This window comes from Nesoenas mayeri, assembly GCF_963082525.1.
Source record: "Nesoenas mayeri genome assembly, chromosome: 9".
NCBI lineage: Eukaryota > Metazoa > Chordata > Aves > Columbiformes > Columbidae > Nesoenas > Nesoenas mayeri.
Genome location: NC_137557.1, coordinates 20877407 through 20890106, shown reverse-complemented (window position 1 = coordinate 20890106; position 12700 = coordinate 20877407). Strand labels below are relative to the sequence as shown.

Below are 12700 nucleotides of genomic sequence, written 5' to 3'. Positions count from 1 at the left end.
TCTACACTAAAATGTTGTTTCCCTTTGCCTTTATACTCTTTAAGATGCTACTGTCATCTTATGGTCAGTCATGAATGAATTTTTAAACATGAGTAGTGGAACTATATGTCTGGAATCTACTGAATATCATGGAGTATGAGCATCTAATTCTTGTAGTGAGCTTTTAAAGTCCTGCCACGTGCTATTTGTTTGATTTAAAAGCACAGTGACACGAGTACTGTAGAAGTTGTTGTGGAAATAATAGTCTAAATTGTTTAATGCATTTGCCTCATTCCCGTCTGTTACCAAAGTCTTATGGAGAATTAGAGCTCATGGAGTCTTGAGCAGCTCTTCTAGGGGCTGCAAGGAGCTTTCTGGCCTGTGTTGGCTAATGACAGTTCTTTTCCTTGCAGGTGTTTGATACCAGAGAGTGGCCTGATTTCCTGGTGTTAAGGACTATCTTATCTGTAGTGATGAAACTGCTTGAACTTTGTTTATGCAGAGAATAATGTCAAGATGAAATACATATATTTCCAAAATCGAAATTATTAGAAATCAGAGCAGGAATAAAAACATGATGTATAATTACAGCTGAGTGGATTCCGAGAGATAGCTATTTGGTATTATCTAGCTGTCGTGTTATTTGACTAAACGTGTAGTTAAGGATTTGATTTTGCATAAATTGTATAGCCTTAAGTTTGCTTTTGCAGAAGTCATCATTCATTTGGATGTATGTGTCTCTTCATACTCAAAGGCATTCCATCGCAAGTCACAGCTTACCTCCCAGCGGACTGCTGACTTGTTGATAGTCCATAACCGCACTATTAACAAGTCATTAATCTCCAGTAAGATAAAAAGCTCTTTTCTGCCTGGCAGAGCAGTATTCAAGTTCTACTTTCTATTCCCTAAGTCTTATATTTTGTGTAAACATGTAACCTGAAAGTTTTATGTTGAACAGTCATATCAATGAATTGATGGATGTAGCTTTTTACCAGCTTTCGATCTGAGGCCACCTCTGGTGATTAACCATTTGTGGTTAATTGTGATTAAGGTTTTGGGAATGGTAGTGATTTGAGGCTGTTGCCTTCTGACAGTATCACAGTATCACAGTGTGTTCTGGATTGGAAGGGACCTCAAAAGATCATCTAGTCCAATCCCCCTGCTGGAGCAGGAACGCCTAGGTGAGGTTGCACAGGAACATGTCCAGGTGGGTCTTGAATGTCTCCAGAGAAGGAGACTCCACAACCCCCCTGGGCAGCCTGTTCCAGTGCTCTGTCACCCTCACTGAGAAGAAGTTTTTTCTCAAATTTAAGTGGAACCTCTTGTGTTCCAGCTTGATCCCATTGCCCCTTGTCCTATCATTGTTTGCCAACGAGAAGAGCCTAGCTCCATCCTCATGGCACTCACCTTTAATATATTTATAAACATTAATAAGGTCACCCCTCAGTCTCCTCTTCTCCAAACTAAAGAGACCCAGCTCCCTCAGCCTTTCCTCATAAGGGAGATGCTCCACTCCCTTAATCATCTTGGTTGCCCTACGCTGGACCCTCTCCAGCAGTTCCTTGTCCTTCTTGAACTGAGGGGCCCAGAACTGGACACAATATTCCAGATGGGGTCTCACCAGGGCAGAGTAGAGGGGAAGGAGGACCTCTCTCGATCTACTAACCACCCCCCTTCTAATACATCCCAGGATGCCATTGGCCTTCCTGGCCACAAGGGCACAGTGCTGGCTCATGGTCATCCTGTTGTCCACCAGGATCCCCAGGTCCCTTTCCCCTACACTGCTCTCTAATATGTAATTTCCCAACCGATACTGGAACCTGGGGTTGTTCCTGCCCAGATGCAGGACTCTACACTTTTCCTTGTTAAATTTCATTAGGTTATTCCCCGCCCAACTCTCCAGCCTGTCTAGGTCTCGCTGGATGGCAGCACAGCCTTCTGGCATGTCAGCCACTCCTCCCAGCTTAGTGTCATCAGCAAACTTGCTGATAGTACACTCTATTCCCTCGTCTAAGTCGTTAATGAATATATTGAATAATACTGGCCCCAGTACTGACCCCTGAGGTACTCCACTAGATACTGGTCTCCAACTAGACTCCGCACCATTGACTACCACTCTCTGGCTTCTCTCCTTAAGCCAGTTTGTAACCCACCTCACTAGACAAAGATTTCTGAGAGGGATCACAGCACCATTCTTTTTCTTCCCCCCCCCCCCCCCCCCACTTGTTTGGCCTGGTCCTGTTGCCAAAGTGTTTGTGGAAAAGGTGTTAGACACACAGAGGTATTTGTGTGTGTTTGAGGTTCCAGAAATGCTGTTGCACTAATGTATAGGTGAGTGTTTTCAGGAGTTTTTCCATACATGTTGGTTCAAAACAGATGAAATTCTGTGTGATTCTGGTGTTTCTTCTAAATTATGCGGGCTTATGCTAACATATGGTGTATGACCGGTAATTTACCCAAATGTACAGAGTAAAGATAGCAGGTGAAATATAAAGCCAAGAAATAGTAACCTGCTTTCAGAGCAAGATGCCTAAAGATTTCAGTAAAAAATTTATTTATTATTAATTTTCCATTGTGGCTACCATCTTCATTTAGAGAAAATAATTTTAAAAGGTGATAAATTCCTGAAAAGTACATTTTATTACTTCATTGTTGTTTTCTTTGTCAGAACAATGATACACCATTGATGGTAATTCCAAATACACGGTTAGAAGCGCAGAGTTGATGCAGCAGGTGTTGTCCCCACTGCTTTTATTCACTCCTTCAAATGAAGCTGCATCTTTTTTAGGGTGTGGATAATCAAGGGAGTTCTAAAAGACTAGTTCCTGTACCATCTATTTTTATTTCATGGGAATGAGCTTATTAATTATACTATTTATTTGAATTTACTTCTTCCCAGATGTTCATGTATCTGCATGATATAACCATTTTTTTTCTCAAAAGAGCTGCTTTGGCTTCATTTTATTTGCCAGACTGAGGCTTTAATATTTTTCAGTGCTTTTTGATTCCTGGAGGATTAGTTCTGGGAATGCCACAGCCAAGCACAACTTTATTAAAATGATAATGAAAAGCAAAACCCAAAGTCATAACTTGTGTAATGATGCTTGTTTTCACCTCGAAGCTGCCAGTGCTAAAGAGTACGCCCTAAGTCATAATGTCTGTGGCTTGTTTGACTTTAACTCGATGCTATGTGCAGAGGACAGTGTGCCCGTGTGGGTATGATGGCAGGATATGAGTTACAGAGTAGAATTTCTACCAAAGCCATAATCATAAACCTGCCAGGATAGCACAGTTGTAACTGCACAGTGTTGTCACTGAGCCCTATCTGTCTTTCTTGGAATATGGTTCTGGTGTTGGTACTTCACCATTATTGCAGTTGAAAGCTGAAGGATGTAAATATAGGAACAGTCCAGGATTTTGCTTGAAGCACAATACTGAGCAAGACAGTCAGTGGCTGGGATAATATTTACAGAAATGATGATACTCGAGATGACAGCTGATATGCTTAGCATTTCAACAAGAGTTGTGTACACTTTATTCATTGTTTCTACTTTTTTATTTTCGTTCTATTCTGTCCACCTATTGAAAGCTTCCCTAGAATCTCTAAGTCATCTCCTGAAATTGTGCATTATTTTTCTATTACCGAGTTAATTTAAACTACAAAAGGGAAATTGGATGTGCAGGGTTTTTTTGTGAACCTGAGTTTCTGTATTGTAGTTTATTAAATACGATAGATTTTGTAGCTGCGGTGCTTTAGAATTTTGGTGCTTTTATTTGTTGTGGTTAATTTTTGGTCTTATAAATTAACAAGGCATCAAACAATGAGGTTAGAGTGTTGCTGGGTTGGGATCCAGTCCCTGGTAAAAAATGCAGCTCCAGCATATTGGCAGCTAGGCTGCTTGTTATTCATTGTGAGGCGTCCAGCTATGGGAGTGTTAGATGTTTGACAGCATTGAATAGATTCCAGTCAGCCATACAAACTACCTCCAGTGAAGTGGAAAGGACCATTAAATTGTTTTAGCAACAGCTAATTCTCTGGAGTCTTTTAAGGCTTTTTTCTTTTTTTTTAGTTGTGTTTCTTTTTTTTTTTCTTTAACTGCTTGGTTGCCGGTAAGTAGACGATTTGCCAATTTAAACAGTAAATATTCCCAGATTGATTTCATGTTTTAAGGGTAGTTATGAAAGCTTTTCATTGACTTTGCTTAGTTTAGATTTTGGAAACCCCTTTTCCCTGCCACCCCCCCAAAAAAAAACCCCAACCAAACAAAACCCAACCTAATGACAAAACAACAAACAAAAACCACCACAAACTAAAATGAATAGTCACCACCACAACAAAAAACAACTAAACCCAAACTCTGAAGTTTACATTTAACAATGGTACCTTTCTTTGAATATAAAAACTGAACTAGAAGGTAACTTCCAGCATTTTTCTTTAAGTGATTTTTCTATAAGAAACTTGAGTTCTGTTTTTATCAACGAGGTATTTGGGTGCTCATAGGTATTTCGCTTCATGTCTCTGCTCATCTTTTAGCTTTTGAAACGCCATGCAAGCTTGGTGCTACAGGGTTCTTTTACAAATAGTTTGGGGACTTAACTTGTCTTTTTCCATCTCCAGCTAAAGGATGTGTTTTCATTCTTCTGTGTTTCCTCACTTTAAGTAATTTATATTGGATATTTCTGTCCACTGTTGTGCCCTTACTGAAGGATACTTATTTGCTTACATGATGCCACAGTAGAAGTATTTGAAGATGTCCATGTTTGCTTGAAAAGTCTGTTGGTTCTTTTCAGGAAGACATCTGTGTTTCTGTCTTTGATTTGCTTTCTGATTTAGTCAGTAATTTTGTTAAAATCTTCACTTAATAACATGCTTGGGTTGAATCACTGCTGTTACTTCAGTAGATGGAGTTTACCCTTGGTTCTCATTTTATTCTAAATAGGCTTGACATAGCATTTTAATTGCATGTTTTTTTCCCCCTTTTTTTTCTAATGAGCAAATGTGACACTGTTTCCTTCTGCGGAGTCAAAAGGAAATAATCTTTTTATACTTTTGTGTGAACGCTTGCTGTTACACTTTTATATGACACTAGACTAGGAACTTAAAGAGCTCAATGGATTTTTATCTACTGATGTTTCTGTACTGAAATTTAGAGCTCAATTGCTAACAGCAAACTTGAGAACACAAGTTTCCAAGTAACTGACAGTGAAGCAGATCAGAGAAGGATATTGGTGGTGGGTTGACGTTGGCTGGCTGCCCACTGAGGTGCTCTCCAACCCCCTCCAACGGGATGAAGGAGAAACTAAGGTGGAAAAGCTCTTGGGTCAAGATAAAAAAAAGACGGGGAGATCTTGTATCAATCACTGTCACAGGCAAAATGGGCTCGACTTGTGGAAAACGAAGTTATTCCAATCAAATAGAGCTGGATGGTGTGAAGCAAAAGCCAGCAGGCTCCTCCCTGCTCTGTTCTCAGTCCTGGCTTCACACCTTCAGTCCCAGCTCCTCTGATTCACCCAGCTCTGGGGCAGCTTGAACGAGACAGAACCAGCTCTGTCCAGCTTGGGCAGCCCCCCTGGCCTAGCAGAGACCCCAGGGCATGGGCACCTGGGACAGAAACCAACAGAGCAGGAGAAACAGCCCAGACTTGGTGACCAACTTCTTTAGGAAATGGAAGATTCAAGTAAACGGTTTAACAAGGCAGACTTTCAAAATCAGTAATTTATGTTGGAGCAAAGCCCTGATTTGTGATGAGAATTCATCACTTTTATTTCTGACTGAAGAGGAACAGGGCGACAAAGAACTGAAATAGTGACTTGGGAAAAGCGATACACTACCTCCCATTTAAAGACCAAAGAAATCTTCAAAGGAAGACAAAATGAAAGGCTTGCTGGCAAAGGGAAAACATCTGTTGGATCTAACTGCATTTTTTTAATAAAACAAACATATCACAGTTAGAATGGGACAAGTGGTGGTTTGGAGAGAGTTTAGTTTGTGCAGAAAGAAGGGAAAAAAGGGGGTGAAAGAGCTGACCAGATAAGAAGAAATTTAGAAGAACGTGAAGTTGGAGGCAAAGCAATGAGAAAGGCATGTAATAAATTAAGCCACAATATATGGAAAAGACCTAGAAAAACAGTTATAGTGAAAAAGTGCCTTATTTGAAGAACCAAATAACTGAAAAGTGTTTCAAGACACAGAATTTACTGACTGTAGGTGGATGTCAACAGATGCCATGAGCTGGCTGGTATTACAAGCCACAAAACAAGACAAGCTGGATTTCCATGGGTTATTCTGAGACAAAGAGATTTAATGCAATGAGTCAGGGCCAGGACCAGCATGGCCATGTTTACAGGTCAGATCTTCTCAACCAGGTTTAGCAACTTGAATAGTGTCATGTAAACACAGCTGTGCTGCATCTGGAGGAAAGCATGTAAGTCTCTGTGGTGCTGGCCATGGCCATGTGAGTTCACCAAAGCAGAGCAATGTTCTGTTTTTCCTTGTGGTTGTTCTTCAGTCAGTAGTGTCCCTAGGTGCTGGGTGGCTGCAGTGCTGTGGTTTTCCAGTGAGGCTGCAGACACTGCACATGTGAGGAAGGGTGTCACATCAGCTGTTGGGGTGGACAGACTCCTCTGGAGCCGTTTCATATTTCTTCCCACTCCATATGAATTGGTGAAAAATTTTCATTGCTGCTTTACAGTCTAATTATTTTTTTTTTACATCAGAAAAGAAAGTTGTATTAAAAACAAGAGGCATGTCAGCAGCTAAGTTTTTCAGAGCAGGTTAAGCTTAAGTCTCTTTCTGTTCGTCTTTGACACTTCAGGAGACTGATGGTGCTGTGAAGTGCTCAGAGAATGTATACCTGTCGTGGCCAGTTCCTAAAGAGTACAAGTCATCTGAGTTTAAGCTCTGCAATGCCGAGTCATGACAGCTGAGGGTTTGGTTTATGCAGTTCATCTGCATGTGCTTTCAGCCCCTTGAACTATTATAACCAAATCGCAAGTGCCTGGATTAAGCATGAAGAAATAATGTACACAGTGAGGTTTGCCTGGGAAAGAATCTGCTGACTTCCCAGCCCTGCTGATCTGTTGTAGAAATGACTCCTGTGTGTCACAAATCACAGTGTCAGTGTCAGCTAAATGTTTGGATGTATATGCCAAACCTAACTCACTTATATTCAGAAATAAACATGTTTCCTGATCTGAATTTTGTCTCTTTCAGCCTTTTGCAGAGATGGAAACAAGCTGCTCTCTGCTAGGTTTGTACTGTCAAATGTTTTGGTGCATGGAAAACTGGCAACATGCTTTGGGGAGGTTGTCACATTGGAGCTTCTAAGTCAATATTTGTCTTATATATATAAAATATGCTCCAACTCAGTGTCTCCAGTGGGATCAGTGATGGAACAGCAGGATTGAAAATGTCAGACCTGTTTTTTTAGTATGAAAAAAGTGTGATAGACTTTTTTTTTTCCTAGTTCTCAGATGCTTTGCCCTGATGCAGTTAACAATGGGTTGAAAGCTGGGTGCTTTCCATGGCTAGGACAGAACGTATTGAGTGGAATCACATGATGTTGGAGCTGGAAGAGATCCCAATAGGCTGTCTAGTCTAGTGGAAGGATCAGCTATGTTTTTATTTGTTTTATGTTGCTTAGCTAATGGACTAGAATAGTATTTAGGGGGAGCTCATACCAGATTACCAGGAAATGGTTAATTTCTTTTGTGTTTCTCTTTACTCTTGTTATATCCATCTCTTCCAGCCCACCTAAGTAACCTTGACCATCTGACTTAAAGGATAGAGCCAGTAGCATCATTCTCATTTTTGCATTTATATAAACTGAACATACGTAGTCACAGCCTTCTCCTTTCACACTTCTGGTCTGGAAGCTGAATTCATCTATGAATAATACTTTTCATTCTTACCTCTAGCTTATCAGCTCTGTGGTGCTTTTCTGAATTTTTGGTAACTGCATGATTTATTAATTGCTTAATCCTACAGTGCAATTGTGATTTTCTTTAGAATAGGCTCAATACTGAAGATGCAGAACCAAAGCAGAAGTCAAAAGTACTAAGAGAAAGTGCTAAGTTGGGGAAGAAAAGAAGAGTGAGGATCTGTTATCATCAAATTTCAGCTTCCTAGAGAAAACAGAAAGATTCAGTCTAAAAAGAAATGAGTCTTTAGCTGAAAGACATGAAGGTTTTTTGTCTGAAGTTGGAGATAGTGAAACTGATCTTTCGATTCATGGTGGTATGATGGGAAGTCTGAGGAGGTGGTGAAGGAGATCAGCCTGTGTGTTGTGTTGTTGAAGAACTAGAAAACTACTCTGGAAGACTTAAAGGGAAGAAAGAAGGTTTGTGTCATTGGTGAGAGGGCTTTGTTTTGTGGTTTTTTTTCCTCTGGGACTACTTTGCACTTTCAGTCTGCTTTTCTAAATGCTTATCCTAGATCTACAATGAATTTGGTTCTAAAACATAAGAGCATTAATCAGAAATAGGTGGTGGTTTATGCTACTGTGAAGTTGCATTATTGTGAACTATTACCAGATACTTCTTGCAAAGTCAGAAATTAAGCCATCAAATATTGGACAGGTCCCATCTTGACTTTCTCCCTCATTTTTCTTGTAGCAATTTTATGAGAAAAACTGAGTTGATTATTTTTTTCCCATTTTACAAACACCTTAAAATTGCAATCTATTCAAGCAGAATGATATTGATATTTTTTTTCTTTTATCTGTAGGTTTCATTGCATCCTTAGAGTTATGTGGACATATTGAAAAGTATTAAAAACTAAAAGCTCCTCCAGTCTTTTGAGACTACAGAAAAATGCTGTTTCTGAAGCAGTAGAGACTGCTGCATGCACGTTAGATCACTTACAGCTTCTAGTCTGATACATAGTAGGATTCTTAAATAACTGAATGTGTTTTATTTGTTGACTTTGTATACATTCTGGTAGATTCAGTTGCAGATATCTGGTGGTTGCTGTAAGGTATACAGAGTTTAATGGGAGTTATACAGAATTTTTAGCTAGATATACTTGTATCTTTGTATTTGATTGGGGAGCTCACCTGGCAATCTCAAGATGCAGAGATTATGTTCCCTTTGAATTAATTATCTGCAGCAGCTTAAGAGGTAGAAGCCCTCCACCTGCCTTTCCACTACTGATTACTGCAAAAGAACTATTGAAGGAGCCACAAACAGTCCCTTATAAGATCAGTACCCCATATCATCATCATCATCTGGGTCTCATAACCCCCAGCCTCTTGGCAGTGTGCTAATAAAATGTCTAATATTTTGCTTCAGGAAGAGACCAAGGTCATGATTCCGTCCTGCCAGGAGACAGTGGATAAATTTTCCCATCAATTCTAGTAACACTCAAACTGTCATTATTACAGCTCTAGTCTGTGACAGTTTTGATTCCCCAGCATAGAAGACATCTATTCCCACACACTGATGTCAAAATCTCAACCAAATATTTTGCCTTGACTCAGGATTGCTTTACCTGGCAGCCTGGATGACACCAAGAGCCTTCAGAGGACAGATGAACAAGGGAAATCCCAAATACTTTGTGAATCAGGCACCAGATGTCATATCAGAAACCCTGAAGGTGTGTCACTCACAAGGACCTATGTGCAGCTATATAAGCTAGGGTAATATTGCAAGACTCTGCTCTTTGTTTCTAATTTTTTTTTTGTTCACTATGGATGGTCAGACTTCAGCAGAGAGAATGAAGGCTAAGCCATGTAGTAAAACAACAGCTTTACAGTGACAGCGAATACAGAATTGTGTAGAAAGATACTCTATCTAGTGAGATGTGAGGGAATGCAAGTGTCTGTCCTTTAAGATCACAGTTGCTTCTCCCATGAGATGCCTGGGAGAGAGAGATAAAAAATTGTGATCCAAGTGACAAAACCAGCCTACTAGCCAACAAAAGTTTTATTTTGCTTTTGTGTGTAGATGTTGTGGGTTTTTGTTGTTTCGTTTATTTATTTGTTTGTTTTTAGTGGGACGTTTGTGCATTAATTGGAGACTAAGGCTGTAAATAATAGCTTGTTATTGTAAGGTCTGGGTGGTTCCAGTTTTCCCCGTGCACATTGTCTGTTTGTAAAATGTTTTATGAAAGGTTAGGGAGAGAATAAGCAAGTCTGTGCTACACTGGTTTGCTGCCAAAGACCTCATGACCACTTGTGCTTCATAGCATCTGAATTTTCTTGAGTCAAGCTGTAAAGACAGTAAATTCTGTTCTGTTATTGCTCATTATTTTTTTCCCCACATTTCTTAAATTAATTTCTGAGGAGAAATGGTCCAAGAAGTACGCTTGCTTTAATAGCAGAAGGGAAACCCACCTGCCCTTGCGTGTTGTCGCAGTGCGGCCGCAGCAGCCGCGCTGTCGCACCCGGCCCTGCTGCCCCAGGAAGGAGCAAAGGTGGTACAGAGACGGCTCGCTTCCCCACAGAGTTCCTGAACTAAACAATTTCTTCCTGGTTTTGAGGCTAATAGCCTTTAAGTATAAGAGTTGAGGGTCATTTTAGAGTTGCTTCTCACCAACACATTGGTAAAGATTGGAAAAATAGTCTCTATTTTTTGAGTAATATGGAGGGTGTTTTTATTTAGGCATTTGCTTCTGAAGTAGTTTTGCAAGTACTCCCTTATTTTCCTTTTTTATTTTGTCTTGCAGAGTTATATATTTTTAAAATATACAGAGAAAGTTTATATATTGAAAGCATGAACTCTCCAGTCCTGTGGGACTTGTAGTTGGTATTATTTTCACTTTTTCATTTCCATATAATCTGTTCTTTCACAGATTGAATAGAAAAGCCTCACTTGCGCTTATCCTAGTTGCTACTTTGCTTGTCCCTTGCAGAGTTAAGGACCAATAAAGTGAGCGTACTTTATAGCTTCCTTTCATTATAAAGTGCCTTCAACATAGATGGCAATCAGGCCCCTGTACTTTAGGTTAACCCCCACCCCTCACTGAGCCCAATCCTGAAAAAATAAACAAAACTCAAGGAAAATAAGTTTGCTTGGCAGAAATACCAAGCTAACATTATGGACAGAAAAACATAGGGCTCAATTCTGCAAGAAACTGAGTATTCTGGCCCCAGTCCCATAAAGCACTTAAGCACAGGCTTAAAATGAAAGCAAGTAGCAGATTGACTGACACCTGGAAAGGCTGAACCCATAAAACATATGGAGGAGGACTTGGGTTGCTGGTGCGGTTGTGCCGCAGCCAGGGCTGGGTCCTTGGATACCCAGGTGGGACAGCAGGGCCAGGCCTGGGTGGCAGCACCAGGGTCTTTGGGAGACCCTGGGGACGTACCGGGTGGTGCTGCCCAAGCCCGGCACCTCACTGGGGGGCTGCAGGCCTTGGGGGTGGGCACAGCAATCTTTGCTGGAGTTGGAAGGCAAACGTGTGGAAATGCTCCCTTACACCAGACAAGAAGTTTCTTCCACCCAGCAAATTCCCAGCTGTCCCGGGAAGGCTTTTGTGCTCAGTCTGTCTTTTTCGTGAGCTAAGCTCTTGCGTATAACCGCTCTGCACATGAGTTGTTCTGTCCAGGAGGAACAGACGTGTCGTATCAAAGGGGCTCCTCTATGAGGGGAGAGGGAATGAGTAGAGGGCTCATCTGTCAATCAGCTGTCAGGCATGCTGGCATTTTCATGATGAATTAGGCTCTGTAGATGCTTTGTGGCTTGGCTAACAAAGAGACTGATTTTATTTTTTTTTTTCTTTGCCAAAGTCTCCAGTGCTACTCCTACAGCCCATGTTTTTACCAATTTCTTATTTTTTTTAGTACTTTGAAATGTGATAAAGAACATTAAATAAAAAAGAGAAACCATGTGCATATTTGAAGATTAATTTTATATCAAGTTCTTTTTTGGTTTAAGAATGTGATGAAGCTAAGTTCTTGATATACCACCAGTGTCTGCTTAGTAAGATTTTCTAATTTATATACTTAATTGTTTGTGTGCTTTTCCTTCGGAGACCATAGGTTATTTGTATTTTGCATTGCAGGATACTTGTGTGTTTTATGGTTTTATATGGATTTCTAATGCTTAGTGAACAAACCATATTTTTTGTCTGTCATGTAAGATGCTTATTCCCCAATAAAAGTTTATTTTCCATAAAGTGAAATGAATAGTCATCAATCTTTGGTCTTAGTGTGTTTACATACATCACTAGTACTGGTTGTTACTATGTTCTTTTTTTCTTCCTGAAACTGATGTACTTTCTGAATCATGTTGTTCTGTTGGTGTTTATAAGTAATGGAAATCAGTCTTCTGGTCTGTAATTTTGGACTTCAGTATATTTTAGTGTTAGAGGATCTTAGGTGACGTTCCTTTTATTTTTGTATTTCTATATAGCTATTAATAATAAGCACAAAGTATAGGTGGCAAAGTTAAGGCCACATATTTCTGTCTTCTGCAAAGTTTTTGACCGGCTTTTTGTAAAATGGTGAAACTTTCCTGTTTTGAACCATCTTGGAAAGTGAATTACCTAAAAGACACCAGGGCTTGAAAAGTATATTTTTGAAGGTGGTTACTGATGGCAAAAAGTTGCAAAGAAAATAAGTGGAACAAAAGGTTAGTTCTGATTCGATAGACATGGCCAGCATTGCAAGCAGACTTACCTCCCACACCGCATAGCAATGAGAAGGGAGCTTGGTGAGAAAGTTCAAACTGCAAAAGATTATCCTTTCACAAATAAATTCTTTTAACAGACCCCTGTTGAAAA

General features: G+C 40.1%; 1 protein-coding gene across 1 annotated transcript in view; it reads left to right on the top strand.

The window, feature by feature from the left end:
* Positions 1-12700, top strand: part of LOC308043590 (glypican-5-like) — a gene marked incomplete at both ends in the record, with an annotated part of 341547 nt that overhangs the window by 91962 nt on the left and 236885 nt on the right. The window lies entirely within an intron of this gene.